This window comes from Salvelinus fontinalis, chromosome 10 (genome assembly GCF_029448725.1).
Source record: "Salvelinus fontinalis isolate EN_2023a chromosome 10, ASM2944872v1, whole genome shotgun sequence".
Lineage (NCBI taxonomy): Eukaryota > Metazoa > Chordata > Actinopteri > Salmoniformes > Salmonidae > Salvelinus > Salvelinus fontinalis.
The window spans coordinates 40,752,653-40,771,351 of NC_074674.1; the positions used below are offsets into that span (position 1 = coordinate 40,752,653).

General features: G+C 43.1%; 1 protein-coding gene across 2 annotated transcripts in view; it reads right to left on the minus strand.

Annotated features, from left to right (window-relative positions):
• Nucleotides 1–18,699, minus strand: part of cadm2a (cell adhesion molecule 2a) — a 306,839-nt gene that overhangs the window by 241,244 nt on the left and 46,896 nt on the right. For both annotated transcript variants that reach the window (XM_055936815.1, XM_055936816.1), the window contains exon 2: nt 3,969–4,118. The gene's annotated coding sequence lies outside the window, so the exon portion shown is untranslated. The remainder of the gene's footprint in view (nt 1–3,968; nt 4,119–18,699) is intronic.

Sequence of the window (18,699 nt, forward strand, 5' to 3'; positions counted from 1 at the left end):
GTTGTGTGACTCCAAGTTACACTATATATACAAAAGCATGTGGACACCCCTTCAAATGAGTGGATTTGGCTATTTCAGCCACAGCCGTATCTGACAGGTGTATAAAATCAAGCACACATCCATCCTATCTCCGTAGACAAACATTTGCAGTAGAATGGCCTTACTGATGAGCTCAGTGACTTTCAACGAGGCACTGTCATGACACCTTTCCAAACAAATCAGTTTGTCAAATTTGTACCCTGCTAGAGCTGCCCCCCCCCCCCCCCCCCCCCCCCCAGGTCAGCTGTAAGAGGTGTTATTGTGAAATGGAAATGTCTAGGAGCAACAACGGCTCAAGCGTGAAGTGGTAGGTCACACAAGCTCAGAGAACAGGACCACCGTGTGCTGAAGCGCATAGCGTGTAAATATCATCTGTACTCGGCTGCAACTACCGAGTTCCAAACGGCCTCAGGAAGCAACGTCAGCGCAAGAACAGTCCTTAGTGACGTATACCTCACACCCCATTGGACTCTGGAGCTTTTGGAAACGTATTCTCTGGAGTGACGAATCACGCTTCACCATTTGCTGTCCGACGGAGAAATCTGGGTTTGGCGGATGCCAGGAGAACGCTACCTGCCCGAATGCATAGTGCCAACTGTAAAGTTTGGTGGAGGAGAAATAATGGTCTGGGGCTGTTTTTTATGATTCAGGCTAGTCCCCTCCAGTGAAAGGAAATCTTAACCCTAGAGCATACAATGACATTCTAGACGATTCTGTGCTTCCAAATTTATGGCAAATGTGTTTTGTCGAGAAAGGTGTGGAAGAATTTGGCTGGCCTGCACAGAGCCCTGACCTCAACCCCATCGAACACCTTTGGGATAATTTGGAATGCCGACTGCGAGCCAGGCCTAATTGCCTTAACATCAATGCCCGACCTCACTAATGCTCTTGCGTATGAATAGAAGAGAATCCCTGCAGCAATGTTCCAACATCTAGTGGAAAGCCTTCCGAGGAGAGTGGAGGCTGTTATAGCAGTAAAGGGGGGACACACTCCATATTAATGCCCATAATTTTGGAATGAGATGTTCGACGAGCAGGTGTCCACATATTTTTGGTCATGTAGTGTACTTCGATATGATGATTAATAGTTGAGAATGAAGGCATTTCCACTGCCATTTCTCACATAGTACATTTTACCGACACAAACAGATAATCTAATATTAAATAAGTCTTCTAATATACTGAAGTCTCGAGGTATTGCTCGCCTGAGGTAGAGTACCTTAAAAAAAGCTGTAGACCACACTTTCTTGATGTCTATAGTATTCTCTTGGGTACACAATCTGGTTTCCGCTCAGGTTATGGATGTGTCACTGCAACCTTAAAGGTCCTCAATGATGTCACCATTGCCCTTGATTTTAAGCAATGTTGTGCTGCTATTTTTATTAGCAGGCCAAAGCTTTTGATACGGTAAACCATTCCAATCTTGTGGGCCGGCTAAGGAGTATTGGTGTCTCTGAGGGGTCTTTGGTCTGATTTGCTAACTACCTATCTCAAAGAGTGCAGTGTATAAAGTCAGAAAATCTGCTGTCTCAGCCACTGCCTGTCACCAAGGGAGTACCCCAAGGCTCGACCCTAGGCCCCACACTCTTCTCAATTTAAATCAACAACATAGCTCAGGCATTTATATGCAGATGATACAGTCTTATACTCAGCTGGCCCCTCCCTGGATTGTGTGTTAAATGCTCTACAACAAAGCTTTCTTAGTGTTCAACAAGCTTTCTCTACCCTTAACCTTGTTCTGAACACCTCCAAAACAAAGGTCATGTGGTTTGGTAAGAAGAATGCCCCTCTCCCCACAGGTGTGATCACTACCTCTGAGGGTTTAGAGCTTGAGGTAATCACCTCATACAAGTACTTGGGAGTATGGCTAAACGGTACACTGTCCTTCTCTCAGCACATATCAAAGCTGCAGGCTGAAGTTAAATCTAGACTTGGTTTCCTCTATCGTAATCGCTCCTCTTTCACCCCAGCTGCCAAACTAACCCTGATTCAGATGACCATCCTACCCATGCTAGATTACGGAGACGTCATTTATAGATCGGCAGGTAAGGGTGCTCTCGAGTGGCTAGATGTTCTTTACCATTCAGCCATCAGATTTGCCACCAATGCTCCTTATAGGACACATCACTGCACTCTATACTCTGTAAACTGGTCATCTCTGTATACCTGTCGCAAGACCCACTGGTTGATGCTTATTCATAAAACCCTCTTAGGCCTCACGCCCCACTATCTGAGATATCTACTGCAGCCCTCATCCTCCACATACAACACCCGTTCTGCCAGTCACATTCTGTTAAAGGTCTCCAAAGCACACACATCCCTGGGTCGCTCGTCTTTTCAGTTCTCTGGAGCTAGCGACTGGAACGAGCTGCAACTAAATGCTCAAACTGTTATTGTGTCTTCCTTCTTGCCCTTTGTGCCCAATAATGTTTGTACCATGTTGTTGTTATGTTGTGATGCTACCATGTTGTGTTGCTACCATGCTGTATTATCATGTGTTGCTGCCTTGCTATGTTGTCGTCTTAGGTCTCTCTTTATGTAGTGTTGTGTTGTCTCTCTTGTCGAGATGTGTTTTGTCCTATATTGATATTATTATAATTTACTTATATACAGTTGAAGTCAGAAGTTTACATACACTTAGGGTGGAGTCATTAAAATTCATTTTTAAACCACTCGACACATTTCTTGTTAACAAACTATAGTTTTGGCAAGTCGGTTAGGACATTTACTTTGTGAATGACACAAGTCATTTTTCCATCAATTGTTTAAAGACAGATTATTTGACTTATAATTTACTGTATCACAATTCCAGTGGGTCAGAAGTTTACATACACTAAGTTGACTGTGACTTTAAAAAGCTTGGAAAATTCCAGAAATTTATGTCATGGCTTTAGAAGCTAACTGACATAATTTGAGTCAATTGGAGGTGTACCTGTGGATGTATTTCAAGGCCTATCTTCAAACTAAGTGTATCTTTGCTTGACATCATGGGAAAATCAAAAGAAATCAGCCAAGACTTCAGAAAAACATTTGTAGACAGAACCACAAGTCTGGTTCATCCTTGGGAGCAATTTCCAAACGCCTGAAGGTACCATGTGCATCTGTACAAACAATAGTACGCAAGAATAAACACCATGGGACCACACAGCCATCATACCACTCAGGAAGGAGACGCGTTCTGTCTCCTAGAGATGAACGTACTTTCGTGCGAAAAGTGCAAATCAATCACAGAACAACAGCAAAGGACCTTGTGAAGATGCTGGAGGACACAGGTACAAAGTATCTATATCCACAGTAAAACGAGTCCTACATCGACATAACCTGAAAGGCCGCTCAGTAAGGAATAAGCCAGTGCTCCAAAACTGCCATAAAATAGCCAGACTACGGTTTGTAACCGGTACCGGACTTGGTACCGGAACAATCTGTATATAGCCGTGTTATGTTATTTTCTTTTGTTACTAGTTAATATTTTTTACTTTAGTTTATTTGGTAAATATTTTCTTAACTCTTCTTGAACTGCATTGTTGGTTAAGGGCTAGTAAGTAAACATTTCACAGTAAGGTCCACACCTGTTGTATTCGGTACACGTGACAAATAAAGATTTGATTTGAAAAGATCCCACCATGTCCAACGAACAGATCATCTGTTGGCATTATTCACATTTTAAACGAAACCTCCTATTTCCATCACCATTGTAATAATATTTTTTATACGGTTTGACTTTACTTGCATAGAAACTATGGATGGAAATGTGGATAGTGTCTCACTAGGCTAAATGTTGATTTGTGACTGAGCATCCCGGGTTCAATCCCAGTTCTCGGTACTCGTTTTTTTTTTTTTATTGCGAAGAAGGCATATACTGACGTCTTGGGGACCTGGACAAATGTGGAATATTGCAGTCTATTTTTTGGTGATCTCGCTGCTCTTACCTTTCTTGTCTCCGAAGAACAGTGTCTGCTGTGCAGGGTTAGACCACTGGAGGGAAGTTTGGTCGTTGTACTCTACCCTGCAAGTCATGTTGGCTGTCCCCCCCTCTGTAACTGTCTGATTCTGGACCAAGGGGTGCTGCCCCGACGACCCTGGGGAGAGAGCGGAGAGAAGACGGGGAGAGAAAGGGGTAAATATACCAACATATAATTTGTAGCGGTAGAGACATTGGGTTTAGTATGGGTAAACATTTCTGCTATCAGAAGAGAGTCTACAAAACTAATTTCTGCTATCAGAAGAGAGTCTACAAAACTACAACCAGAGAGCTGGTTGTAGTTTTGTGCCAACATCAAACCTCTTCAATGTTGAAGTTTTGATTTCCATGTACAGTATGTGTAGACAGTAAACCCTGTTATTGCATAGAATGCTTCTAATCATTTATAATGTACATGGTTTAGTGTTCCACGTGGTTTAGTGTTCCACGTGGTTTAGTGTTCCACGTGGTTAAGTGTTCTACATGGTTTAGTGTTCCACGTGGTTTAGTGTTCTACGTGGTTTAGTGTTCCACGTGGTTTAGTGTCCAACATGGTTTAGTGTTCCACGTGGTTTAGTGTTCTACATGGTTTAGTGTTCCACGTGGTTTAGTGTTCTACGTGGTTTAGTGTTCCACGTGGTTTAGTGTTCTACATGGTTTAGTGTTCCACGTGGTTTAGTGTTCTACGTGGTTTAGTGTTCCACATGGTTTAGTGATCTACATGGTTTAGTGTTCTACATGATTTAGTGTTCTACATGGTTTAGTGTTCTACATGATTTAGCGTTCTACATGATTTAGTGTTCTACATGGTTTAGTGTTCTACATGGTTTAGTGTTCAACATGGTTTAGTGTTCTACATGGTTTAGTGTTATACATGGTTTAGTGTTCTACATGGACATGGTTTAGTGTTCTACATGGTTTAGTGTTCTACATGGTTTAGTGTTCTACATGGTTTAGTGTTATACATGGTTTAGTGTTCTACATGGTTTAGTGTTATACATGGTTTAGTGTTCTACATGGTTTAGTGTTCTACATGGTTTAGTGTTCTACATGGTTTAGTGTTCTACATGGTTTAGTGTTATACATGGACATGGTTTAGTGTTCTACATGGTTTAGTGTTCTACATGGTTTAGTGTTATACATGGTTTAGTGTTCTACATGGTTTAGTGTTCTACATGGTTTAGTGTTATACATGGACATGGTTTAGTGTTCTACATGGTTTAGTGTTCTACATGGTTTAGTGTTCTACATGGTTTAGTGTTATACATGGTTTAGTGTTATACATGGTTTAGTGTTATACATGGACATGGTTTAGTGTTCTACATGGTTTAGTGTTCTACATGGTTTAGTGTTCCACATGGTTTAGTGTTCTACATGGTTTAGTGTTATACATGGTTTAGTGTTCTACATGGTTTAGTGTTCTACATGGTTTAGTGTTATACATGGTTTAGTGTTATACATGGACACGGTTTAGTGTTCTATATGGACATGGTTTAGTGTTCTATATGGACGTGGTTTAGTGTTCTATATGTTTTCGTGTTCTATATGGTTTAGTGTTATACATGGTTTAGTGTTCTATATGGTTTAGTGCTATATGGTTTAGTGTTCTACATAGTTTAGTGTTCTACATGGACATGGTTTAGTGTTCTATATGGTTTAGTGTTCTACATGGTTTAGTGTTCTACATGGTTTAGTGTTCTACATGGTTTAGTGTCCTATATGGTTTAGTGTTCTATATGATTTAGTGTTCTACATGGTTTAGTGTTCTACATGGTTTAGTGTTCTACGTGGTTTAGTGTTCTACATGGTTTAGTGTTCTACATGGTTTAGTGTTCTATATGGTTTAGTGTTCTACATGGTTTAGTGTTCTATATGGTTTAGTGTTCTACATGGTTTAGTGTTCTATATGGTTTAGTGCTCTACATGGTTTAGTGTTCTACATGGTTTAGTGTTCTATATGGTTTAGTGTTCTACATGGTTTAGTGTTCTATATGGTTCAGTGTTCTGTATGGTTTAGTGTTCTATATGGTTTAGTGTTCTACATGATTTAGTGTTCTACATGATTTAGTGTTCTACATGATTTAGTGTTCTACATGGTTTAGTGTTCTATATGGTTTAGTGTTCTACATGGTTTAGTGTTCTACATGGTTTAGTGTTCTACAATGTTTAGTGTTCTACATGGTTTAGTGTTCTACATGGTTTAGTTATCTACATGGTTTAGTGTTCTATATGGTTTAGTGTTCTATATGGTTTAGTGTTCTACATGGTTTAGTGTTCTACATGGTTTAGTGTTCTACATGGTTTAGTGTTCTATATGGTTTAGTGTTATATATGGTTTAGTGTTCTATATGGTTTAGTGTTCTACATGGTTTAGTGTTCTACATGGTTTAGTGTTCTATATGGTTTAGTGTTCTATATGGTTTAGTGTTCTATATGGTTTAGTGTTCTATATGGTTTAGTGATCTACATGGTTTAGTGTTCTACATGGTTTAGTGTTCTATATGGTTTAGTGTTCTATATGGTTTAGTGTTCTATATGGTTTAGTGATCTACATGGTTTAGTGTTCTACATGGTTTAGTGTTCTATATGGTTTAGTGTTCTATATGGTTTAGTGTTCTATATGGTTTAGTGTTCTACATGGTTTAGTGATCTACATGGTTAGTGTTCTACATGGTTTAGTGTTCTACATGGTTTAGTGTTCTATATGGTTTAGTGTTCTATATGGTTTAGTGTTCTACATGGTTTAGTGATCTACATGGTTTATTATTCTATATTGTTTAGTGATCTACATGGTTTCGTGTTCTATATGGTTTAGTGTTCTACATGGTTTAGTGTTCTACATGGTTTAGTGTTCTATATGGTTTAGGTTTCTATATGGTTTAGTGTTCTATATGGTTTAGTGTTCTACATGGTTTAGTGTTCTATATGGTTTAGTGATCTACATGGTTTAGTGTTCTACATGGTTTAGTGTTCTATATGGTTTAGTGTTCTATATGGTTTAGGGTTCTATATGATTTAGTCTTCTATATGGTTTAGTGTTCTATATGGTTTAGTGATCTACATGGTTTAGTGTTCTACATGGTTTAGTGTTCTACATGGTTTATTGTTCTATATGGTTTAGTGATCTACATGGTTTAGTGTTCTACATGGTTTAGTGTTCTATATGGTTTAGTGTTCTACATGGTTTAGTGTTCTATATGGTTCAGTGTTCTGTATGGTTTAGTGTTCTATATGGTTTAGTGTTCTACATGATTTAGTGTTCTACATGATTTAGTGTTCTACATGGTTTAGTGTTCTATATGGTTTAGTGTTCTACATGGTTTAGTGTTCTACATGGTTTAGTGTTCTACAATGTTTAGTGTTCTACATGGTTTAGTGTTCTATATGGTTTAGTGTTCTATATGGTTTAGTTATCTACATGGTTTAGTGTTCTACATGGTTTAGTGTTCTATATGGTTTAGTTATCTACATGGTTTAGTTATCTACATGGTTTAGTTATCTACATGGTTTAGTGTTCTATATGGTTTAGTGTTCTACATGGTTTAGTGTTCTATATGGTTTAGTGTTCTACATGGTTTAGTGATCTACATGGTTTAGTGTTCTATATGGTTTAGTGTTCTATATGGTTTAGTGATCTATATGGTTTAGTGATGTACATAGTTTACTGTTATATGATGTCATGTGTCTTGTGTACCATTCATTAAGTTCCCTCTCAGGAAATACAACATGAAGTTCGTTGTCAGGAAATACAACAAGAAATGAATTCTCAGGAAATACAAAATGAAGTTCCCTCTCAGGCAATACAAAATGAAGTTCCCTCTCAGGCAATACAACATGAAGTTCCCTCTCAGGAAATACAAAATGAAGTTCCCTCTCAGGAAATACAAAATGAAGTTCCCTCTCAGGAAATACAACATGAAGTTCCCTCTCAGGAAATATAAAATGAAGTTCCCTCTCAGGAAATACAAAATGAAGTTCCCTCTCAGGAAATACAAAATGAAGTTCCCTCTCAGGAAATACAAAATGAAGTTCCCTCTCAGGAAATACAACATAAATTTCCCTCTATTAGACCCATATTATGAACATCTATTAAAAGCTGACATTATAGAGGTAGAGAGGGTCATTGGTATACCACTGAGCAAAGCATTCTTTGTGGTATCAGGACATAACCATGTGAAACATCCATCCCATTTCCACATATAGAACAAAGTAGAGGAGATAGGTTGGATGGAGCCTAACTCTCCAGGAAGGAGGCTGAAAGGCCTAATTACTAGCCCAGAACTGAACTCCCCTCTGGGGGGTAAATTAGCTCCTCTATGGGCCTCTCTAACTAAGAACCACCACTAAAGTCTCAGGATAAATCGCGGCTTAATGCCCACACACACACACAGGGAGGGAGGGAAGGGAGAGGGAGAGAGATGGACAGGGAGGGAAGGGGGAGAGAGAGGGATGAGGGGGAGAGAGAGAGGGATAGGGAGGGAGGGAAGGGGGAGAGGGAGGGACAGGGAGGGAGGGAAGGGGGAGAGAGAGAGGGATGGGGGGTGGGGAGGAGGGGGGGAAGGGGGAGAGGGAGAGAGATGGACAGGGAGGGAGGGAAGGGGGAGAGGGAAGGGGGAGAGGGAGGGACAGGGAGGGAGGGAGGGAAGGGGGACAGGGAGGGAGGGAAGGGGGAGAGGGAGGGAAGGGGGAGAGAGGGATGGGTGGCAGGGGGAGGGAGGGAGGGAGGGAGGGAAGGAAGGAAGGGGGAGAGGGAGGGACAGGGAGGGAGGGAAGGGGGCGAGAGAGAGGGATGAGGGGGAGAGAGAGAGGGATGGGTAGGGAGGGAGGGAAGGGGGAGAGAGAGAGAGGGATGGGGAGGGAGGGAGGGAAGGGGGAGAGGGAGGGACAGGGAGGGAGGGAAGGGGGAGAGGGATGAGGGGGACAGAGAGAGGGATGGGGAGGGAGGGAGGGAAGGGGGAGAGGGAGGGACAGGGAGGGAGGGAAGGGGGAGAGGGATGAGGGGGAGAGAGAGAGGGATGGGGAGGGAGGGAGGGAAGGGGGAGAGGGAGGGAAGGGGGAGAGAGAGAGGGATGGGGGTGGGGAGGAGGGAGGGAAGGGGGAGAGGGAGAGAGATGGACAGGGAAGGGGGAGAGGGAAGGGGGAGAGGGAGAGGGAGGGACAGGGAGAAAGAGAGATATAAAAAAAAAAAATACCTTTATTGGCCCAATAGTTATTACATCATTTACAATACAAACTTTATTTACAATACAAACTTTATTTACAATACAAACTCTATTTACAATACAAACTTTATTTACAATACAAACTTTATTTAACTTATCCTAGAAAGTTTAATTTAACAGAGAGAGAGAGAGAGAGAGAGAGAGAGAGAGAGAGAGAGAGAGAGACACTTCCATGGTCCTAAACAGATAGGTATAAACCCACTTCTAGTTATGTCTATCACGTCTCTCAAAAGAAACACTTGTCCATATTATACGTCCTCCTTCTTCGGCAGCAGTGACAGCACTGCCTGCTGGCAGCTGATTGGTAGTACAGAGTTCTCAAAGGACTCCAGACCTCTAAGAGATCCCTCCCCAATTCACCACAGAAACATTTAGAACACTCAGCTCTGCCTGGCGAGAGCTGCTGTTAGTTACTGAAACGCTGGGCACATCACCCTGCGTATCTCAAATTACACAGGGCACATCACCCTGTGTGTCTGTAATTACACTGGGCACATCACCCTGTGTGTCTGTAATTACACTGGGCACATCACCCTGTGTGTCTGTAATTACACTGGGCACATCACCCTGCATCTCTGTATTTACACTGGGCACATCACCCTGTGTGTCTGTATTTACACTGGGCACATCACCCTGTGTGTCTGTGATTACACTGGGCACATCACCCTGTGTGTCTGTAATTACACTGGGCACATCACCCTGTGTGTCTGTAATTACACTGGGCACATCACCCTGCATCTCTGTATTTACACTGGGCACATCACCCTGTGTGTCTGTATTTACACTGGGCACATCACCCTGTGTGTCTGTGATTACACTGGGCACATCACCCTGCATGTCTGTAATTACACTGGGCACATCACCCTGCATCTCTGTAATTACACTGGGCACATCACCCTGCGTGTCTGTAATTACACTGGGCACATCACCCTGTGTGTCTGTATTTACACTGGGCACATCACCCTGCATCTCTGTAATTACACTGGGCACATCACCCTGTGTGTCTGTGATTACACTGGGCACATCACCCTGCATGTCTGTAATTACACTGGGCACATCACCCTGCATCTCTGTAATTACACTGGGCACATCACCCTGTGTGTCTGTAATTACACTGGGCACATCACCCTGCATCTCTGTATTTACACTGGGCACATCACCCTGCATGTCTGTAATTACACTGGGCACATCACCCTGCATCTCTGTAATTACACTGGGCACATCACCCTGTGTGTCTGTAATTACACTGGGCACATCACCCTGCATCTCTGTATTTACACTGGGCACATCACCCTGCGTGTCTGTAATTACACTGGGCACATCACCCTGCGTGTCTGTAATTACACTGGGCACATCACCCTGTGTGTCTGTATTTACACTGGGCACATCACCCTGCATCTCTGTAATTACACTGGGCACATCACCCTGTGTGTCTATAATTACACGGGGCACCTCACCCTGTGTGTCTGTAATTACACTGGGCACATCACCCTGCATGTCTGTATTTACACTGGGCACATCACCCTGTGTGTCTATAATTACACTGGGCACATCACCCTGCGTGTCTATAATTACACTGGGCACATCACCCTGTGTGTCTGTAATTACACTGGGCACATCACCCTGTGTGTCTGTATTTACACTGGGCACATCACCCTGTGTGTCTGTAATTACACTGGGCACATCACCCTGCGTGTCTATAATTACACTGGGCACATCACCCTGCGTGTCTGTAATTACACTGGACACATCACCCTGCGTGTCTGTAATTACACTGGACACATCACCCTGCGTGTCTGTAATTACTCTGGGCACATCATTCTCCACTGCTCTTTGTAATCACTGCCGGGAGTTCAGCCACTTTCACGACGCCCCTGTGCTTCCCGCCACGGCAACCTGCCACGGCAACCTGGCTACATTAACATCATCCACATTAACGTCAACAGTATGAATCTTGCAATTCCCCATGTTTCGGGTTGAGTCTGGACCTAAGGTGGAGGCCCGTCCTCAGATCAGGAGCCAGACACGGCTGAGGGATCCATCGATGCCCCACTCACCCCGCTCCCTGTGTGTGCAAGCCTACTGCTTTTCATCCAATCAAAACACTTCCGACTACCTGTGGTCGCGCTAAAACCCTATAGGCTTTCTCCTCATACCTCACCCGATACGAAATACCTAATGTTTTTGTTGTTGTCGGTCAGTCTAAAAAAACACAACATGAAAACCTGCCTTATTAAGTGGTAACATGTTACAACAGTTTTTTTTTTTAATATTTTACATTGAAGTAATAACTCTCTCTCTTTGGGCTGGCGAATTTCCCCGATAAGGTGTTAAGGCTGTCACATCAGGTCGCCATCGCAAATGAACGGTGGTGGCACATTGGATATTCGAGAAGCAGTTAAAAGATTTTCATAGCCAACGTCCTCCACCGTCCCATTTTTGGTCCTGACATACACCTGAAACCGTGGCGGAGATAAAGGGATGGCTTCTCCATGTTTTTCCCCCCTCATAGCTCTGGAAAGCCAGTGCCATCATCCACGGCAGATAGCTCAAGATTGACTTCGAAAATGGACGTCTATGTCCTGAGGACATCGGGGAAATGCCTTCAAAACTGTCCACCAGGGGCAACAATGAGCGCTATTGCCATTAAGTACGCTTAGGTTTTGTTAGGGCAAAATCGTTTGACTCCGAATCCAAAGGTCACTTGTTCAATCCTAGTGGTAGACACGCATTTATTGTTTTAACCCTATCCCAAACCTTTACCATTAACTTAAAGATCCACCATACAGATATCGCTCTGCCATTTCCTGGTTGATAGACTTCTAATAGTTTGCCTAATTTCAAAACAAGCAAGAGTAGTGTATAGAATCGTTGTAACATCTAAACTGCTTTGAAATATATGTTCCATAACCACAAATTATGTATTTTCTGATGTTTGAAGCTAGTGTACAAAACCGGGAAGCATAGAAATAGTGCACATAGAACAGATCTACCTCTTCTTAGACTGGCTTTCAATGAGAATGACAGATCTATTCCACACATTTCTATGTACATTTGGTCAGGTCACCCCCCCCCCAAAAAAAGTTACACACGTTGCAGCTTTAGCCATTCGAGATGAATGCCTTAAACGTAATGTTTTCACCCTATCCAAGACCGTAACCCTCAACTTCGGGATTAGACGATTGGAGAAAACGGGAACGATGTTAAGCAGGAGGAGTCAACCCGGGGTGTAAAAAAAACACCTTGAAATTTGACGTTTGGAGAAACGTGGATAAAACCGCGAGATGGTGTTCCCATCATTACCACCACCATCATCAACCCTGTCATAGATACCTTCACTATCATCCATTAGATTTCTTCACTACCATCCAACTAGGCTGCCATTAGATACCTTCACTACCATCCAACTAGGCTGCCATTAGATACCTTCACTACCATCCAACTAGGCTGACATTAGATACCTTCACTACCATCCAACTAGGCTGCCATTAGATACCTTCACTACCATCCAACTAGGCTGCCACTAGATACCTTCACTACCATCCAACTAGTCTGCCATTAGATACCTTCACTACCATCCAACTAGTCTGCCATTAGATACCTTCACTACCATCCAACTAGTCTGCCATTAGATACCTTCACTACCATCCAACTAGGCTGCCATTAGATACCTTCACTACCATCCAACTAGGCTGCCATTAGATACCTTCACTACCATCCAACTAGGCTGCCATTAGATACCTTCACTACCATCCAACTAGGCTGCCATTAGATACCTTCACTACCATCCAACTAGGCTGCCATTAGATACCATCACTACCATCCAACTAGGCTGCCATTAGATACCTTCACTACCATCCAACTAGGCTGCCATTAGATTCCTTCACTATCATCCAACTAGGCTGCCACTAGATACCTTCACTACCATCCAACTAGGCTGCCATTAGATACCTTCACTACCATCCAACTAGGCTGCCACTAGATACCTTCACTACCATCCAACTAGGCTGCCATTAGATACCTTCACTACCATCCAACTAGGCTGCCATTAGATACCTTCACTACCATCCAACTAGGCTGCCATTAGATACCTTCACTACCATCCATTAGATACCTTCACTACCATCCATTAGATACCTTCACTACCATCCATTAGATACCTTCACTACCATCCATTAGATACCTTCACTACCATCCATTAGATACCTTCACTATCATCCAACTAGGCTGCCATTAGATACCTTCACTATCATCCAACTAGGCTGCCATTAGATACCTTCACTACCATCCAACTAGGCTGCCATTAGATACCTTCACTACCATCCAACTAGGCTGCCATTAGATACCTTCACTACCATCCAACTAGGCTGCCATTAGATACCTTCACTACCATCCAACTAGGCTGCCATTAGATACCTTCACTACCATCCAACTAGGCTGCCATTAGATACCTTCACTACCATCCAACTAGGCTGCCATTAGATACCTTCACTACCATCCAACTAGGCTGCCATTAGATACCTTCACTACCATCCAACTAGGCTGCCACTAGATACCTTCACTACCATCCAACTAGGCTGCCATTAGATACCTTCACTACCATCCAACTAGGCTGCCATTAGATACCTTCACTACCATCCAACTAGGCTGCCATTAGATACCTTCACTACCATCCAACTAGGTTGCCATTAGATACCTTCACTACCATCCAACTAGGCTGCCATTAGATACCTTCACTACCATCCAACTAGGCTGCCATTAGATACCTTCACTACCATCCAACTAGGCTGCCATTAGATACCTTCACTACCATCCAACTAGGCTGCCATTAGATACCTTCACTACCATCCAACTAGGCTGCCATTAGATACCTTCACTACCATCCAACTAGGCTGCCATTAGATACCTTCACTACCATCCAACTAGGCTGCCATTAGATACCTTCACTACCATCCAACTAGGCTGCCATTAGATACCTTCACTACCATCCAACTAGGCTGCCATTAGATACCTTCACTACCATCCAACTAGGCTGCCATTAGATACCTTCACTACCATCCAACTAGGCTGCCATTAGATACCTTCACTACCATCCAACTAGGCTGCCATTAGATACCTTCACTACCATCCAACTAGGCTGCCATTAGATACCTTCACTATCATCCAACTAGGCTGCCATTAGATACCTTCACTACCATCCAACTAGGCTGCCATTAGATACCTTCACTACCATCCAACTAGGCTGCCATTAGATACCTTCACTACCATCCAACTAGGCTGCCATTAGATACCTTCACTACCATCCAACTAGGCTGCCATTAGATACCTTCACTACCATCCAACTAGGCTGCCATTAGATACCTTCACTACCATCCAACTAGGCTGCCATTAGATACCTTCACTACCATCCAACTAGTCTGCCATCAGAATAGATACCTTCACTACCATCCAACTAGGCTGCCATTAGATACCTTCACTACCATCCAACTAGGCTGCCATTAGATACCTTCACTACCATCCAACTAGGCTGCCATTAGATACCTTCACTACCATCCAACTAGGCTGCCATTAGATACCTTCACTACCATCCAACTAGTCTGCCATCAGAATAGATACCTTCACTATCATCCAACTAGGCTGCCATTAGATACCTTCACTACCATCCAACTAGGCTGCCATTAGATACCTTCACTACCATCCAACTAGGCTGCCATTAGATACCTTCACTACCATCCAACTAGGCTGCCATTAGATACCTTCACTACCATCCAACTAGGCTGCCATTAGATACCTTCACTACCATCCAACTAGGCTGCCATTAGATACCTTCACTACCATCCAACTAGGCTGCCATTAGATACCTTCACTACCATCCAACTAGGCTGCCATTAGATACCTTCACTACCATCCAACTAGTCTGCCATTAGATACCTTCACTACCATCCAACTAGGCTGCCATTAGATACCTTCACTACCATCCAACTAGTCTGCCATTAGATACCTTCACTACCATCCAACTAGGCTGCCATTAGATACCTTCACTACCATCCAACTAGGCTGCCATTAGATACCTTCACTACCATCCAACTAGGCTGCCATTAGATACCTTCACTACCATCCAACTAGGCTGCCATTAGATACCTTCACTACCATCCAACTAGGCTGCCATTAGATACCTTCACTACCATCCAACTAGGCTGCCATTAGATACCTTCACTACCATCCAACTAGGCTGCCATTAGATACCTTCACTACCATCCAACTAGGCTGCCATTAGATACCTTCACTACCATCCAACTAGGCTGCCATTAGATACCTTCACTACCATCCAACTAGGCTGCCATTAGATACCTTCACTACCATCCAACTAGGCTGCCATTAGATACCTTCACTACCATCCAACTAGGCTGCCATTAGATACCTTCACTACCATCCAACTGGGCTGCCATTAGATACCTTCACTACCATCCAACTAGGCTGCCATTAGATACCTTCACTACCATCCAACTAGTCTGCCATTAGATACCTTCACTACCATCCAACTAGGCTGCCATTAGATACCTTCACTACCATCCAACTAGTCTGCCATTAGATACCTTCACTACCATCCAACTAGGCTGCCATTAGATACCTTCACTACCATCCAACTAGTCTGCCATTAGATACCTTCACTACCATCCAACTAGGCTGCCATTAGATACCTTCACTACCATCCAACTAGGCTGCCATTAGATACCTTCACTACCATCCAACTAGGCTGCCATCAGAATAGATACCTTCACTACCATCCAACTAGTCTGCCATTAGATACCTTCACTACCATCCAACTAGTCTGCCATCAGAATAGATACCTTCACTACCATCCAACTAGGCTGCCATTAGATACCTTCACTACCATCCAACTAGGCTGCCATTAGATAACTTCACTACCATCCAACTAGGCTGCCATTAGATACCTTCACTACCATCCAACTAGGCTGCCATTAGATAACTTCACTACCATCCAACTAGGCTGCCATTAGATACCTTCACTACCATCCAACTAGGCTGCCATTAGATACCTTCACTACCATCCAACTAGGCTGCCATTAGATACCTTCACTACCATCCAACTAGGCTGCCATTAGATACCTTCACTACCATCCAACTAGGCTGCCATTAGATACCTTCACTACCATCCAACTAGGCTGCCATTAGATACCTTCACTACCATCCAACTAGGCTGCCATTAGATACCTTCACTACCATCCAACTAGGCTGCCATTAGATACCTTCACTACCATCCAACTAGGCTGCCATTAGATACCTTCACTACCATCCAACTAGGCTGCCATCAGAGTAGAAACCTTCACTACCATCCAACTGGTCTGCCATCAGAATAGAAACCTTCACTATCATCCAACTAGTCTGCCATCAGAATAGATACCTTCACTACCATCCAACTAGTCTGCCATCAGAATAGATACCTTCACTACCATCCAACTAGGCTGCCATCAGAATAGATACCTTCACTACCATCCAACTAGTCTGCCATCAGAATAGATACCTTCACTACCATCCAACTAGGCTGCCATTAGATACCTTCACTACCATCCAACTGGTCTGCCATCAGAATAGAAACCTTCACTATCACCCAACCAGTCTGCCATCAGAATAGATACCTTCACTACCATCCAACTAGGCTGCCCTCAGAATAGATACCTTCACTATCATCCAACTAGGCTGCCATTAGATACCTTCACTACCATCCAACTAGTCTGCCATCGGAATAGATACCTTCACTACCATCCAACTAGGCTGTCATCAGAATAGATACCTTCACTATCATCCAACTAGGCTGCCCTCAGAATAGAAACCTTCACTATCACCCAACTAGTCTGCCATCAGAATAGATACCTTCAGTACCATCCAACTAGGCTGCCATCAGAATAGATACCTTCACTACCATCCAACTGGTCTGCCATCAGAATAGATAACTTCACTACCATCCAACTAGGCTGCCATTAGATACCTTCACTACCATCCAACTAGTCTGCCATCGGAATAGATACCTTCACTACCATCCAACTAGGCTGTCATCAGAATAGATACCTTCACTATCATCCAACTAGGCTGCCCTCAGAATAGAAACCTTCACTATCACCCAACTAGGCTGCCATCAGAATAAACACCTTCACTACTATCCAACTGGTCGGCCATCAGAATAGATACCTTCACTATCATCCAACTGGGCGGCCATCAGAATAGATACCTTCACTACCATCCAACTAGTCTGCCATTAGATACCTTCACTACCATCCAACTAGGCTGCCATCAGAATAGAAACCTTCACTATCATCCAACTAGTCTGCCATCAGAATAGATACCTTCACTACCATCCAACTAGGCTGCCATCAGAATAGATACCTTCACTACCATCCAACTAGTCTGCCATCAGAATAGAAACCTTCACTACCATCCAACTGGGCTGCCATCAGAATAGATACCTTCACTACCATCCAACTAGTCTGCCATCAGAATAGATACCTTCACTACCATCCAACTAGGCTGCCATCAGAATAGATACCTTCACTACCATCCAACTAGGTTGCCATCAGAATAGAAACCTTCACTACCATCCAACTAGGCTGCCATTAGATACCTTCACTACCATCCAACTAGTCTGCCATTAGATACCTTCACTACCATCCAACTAGGTTGCCATCAGAATAGAAACCTTCACTACCATCCAACTAGGCTGCCATTAGATACCTTCACTACCATCCAACTAGTCTGCCATCAGAATAGATACCTGACCTTCCCCCCCCAAAAAAAAATTCAGCTAGTAACCATTATCTTATCGATCATTTTCTTATTTTGTCTGCATACTGCAATTCATCTTTTAGCTGCACATGTTTACAAGACAGCCTAACCATTAATACAATCCTTAATATTTGGGACACAGCCACTGTGCTCCAATCCATGTTATTTTAAATGGACAACATTGTTTTTCCCAGCAACTGTTTTCTGTCCAAACCTTTCCTTCAGAGATTGTTCTCAAGGTTCAGTGTTCGTTCCAATAAAGCTTTAGCTCATTCAATTTCAATTTCCACTGACCTTTTCCCTACAAAACGAGGAACAACAACTTTACATCTCGTTAACCAACCATGCAACAACAATGACACAAATGGCAGTATTCATCTACATGATTGCGCTACCTGGTGGGACCATTTTGGACTCTATACACAATTAGAGACAGCCTGAGACACGGTATAATAGTCTATAGCATATGATGGAAACGTACTTGGTGTGATACAATAAAATAATCACAAAGACAGACAGACAGACAGACAGACGAGACAGACAGACGAGACAGACAGACAGACAGACAGACAGACGAGACAGACAGACGAGACAGACAGACAGACAGACAGACGAGACAGACAGACGAGACAGACAGACGAGACAGACAGACGAGACAGACGAGACAGACAGACG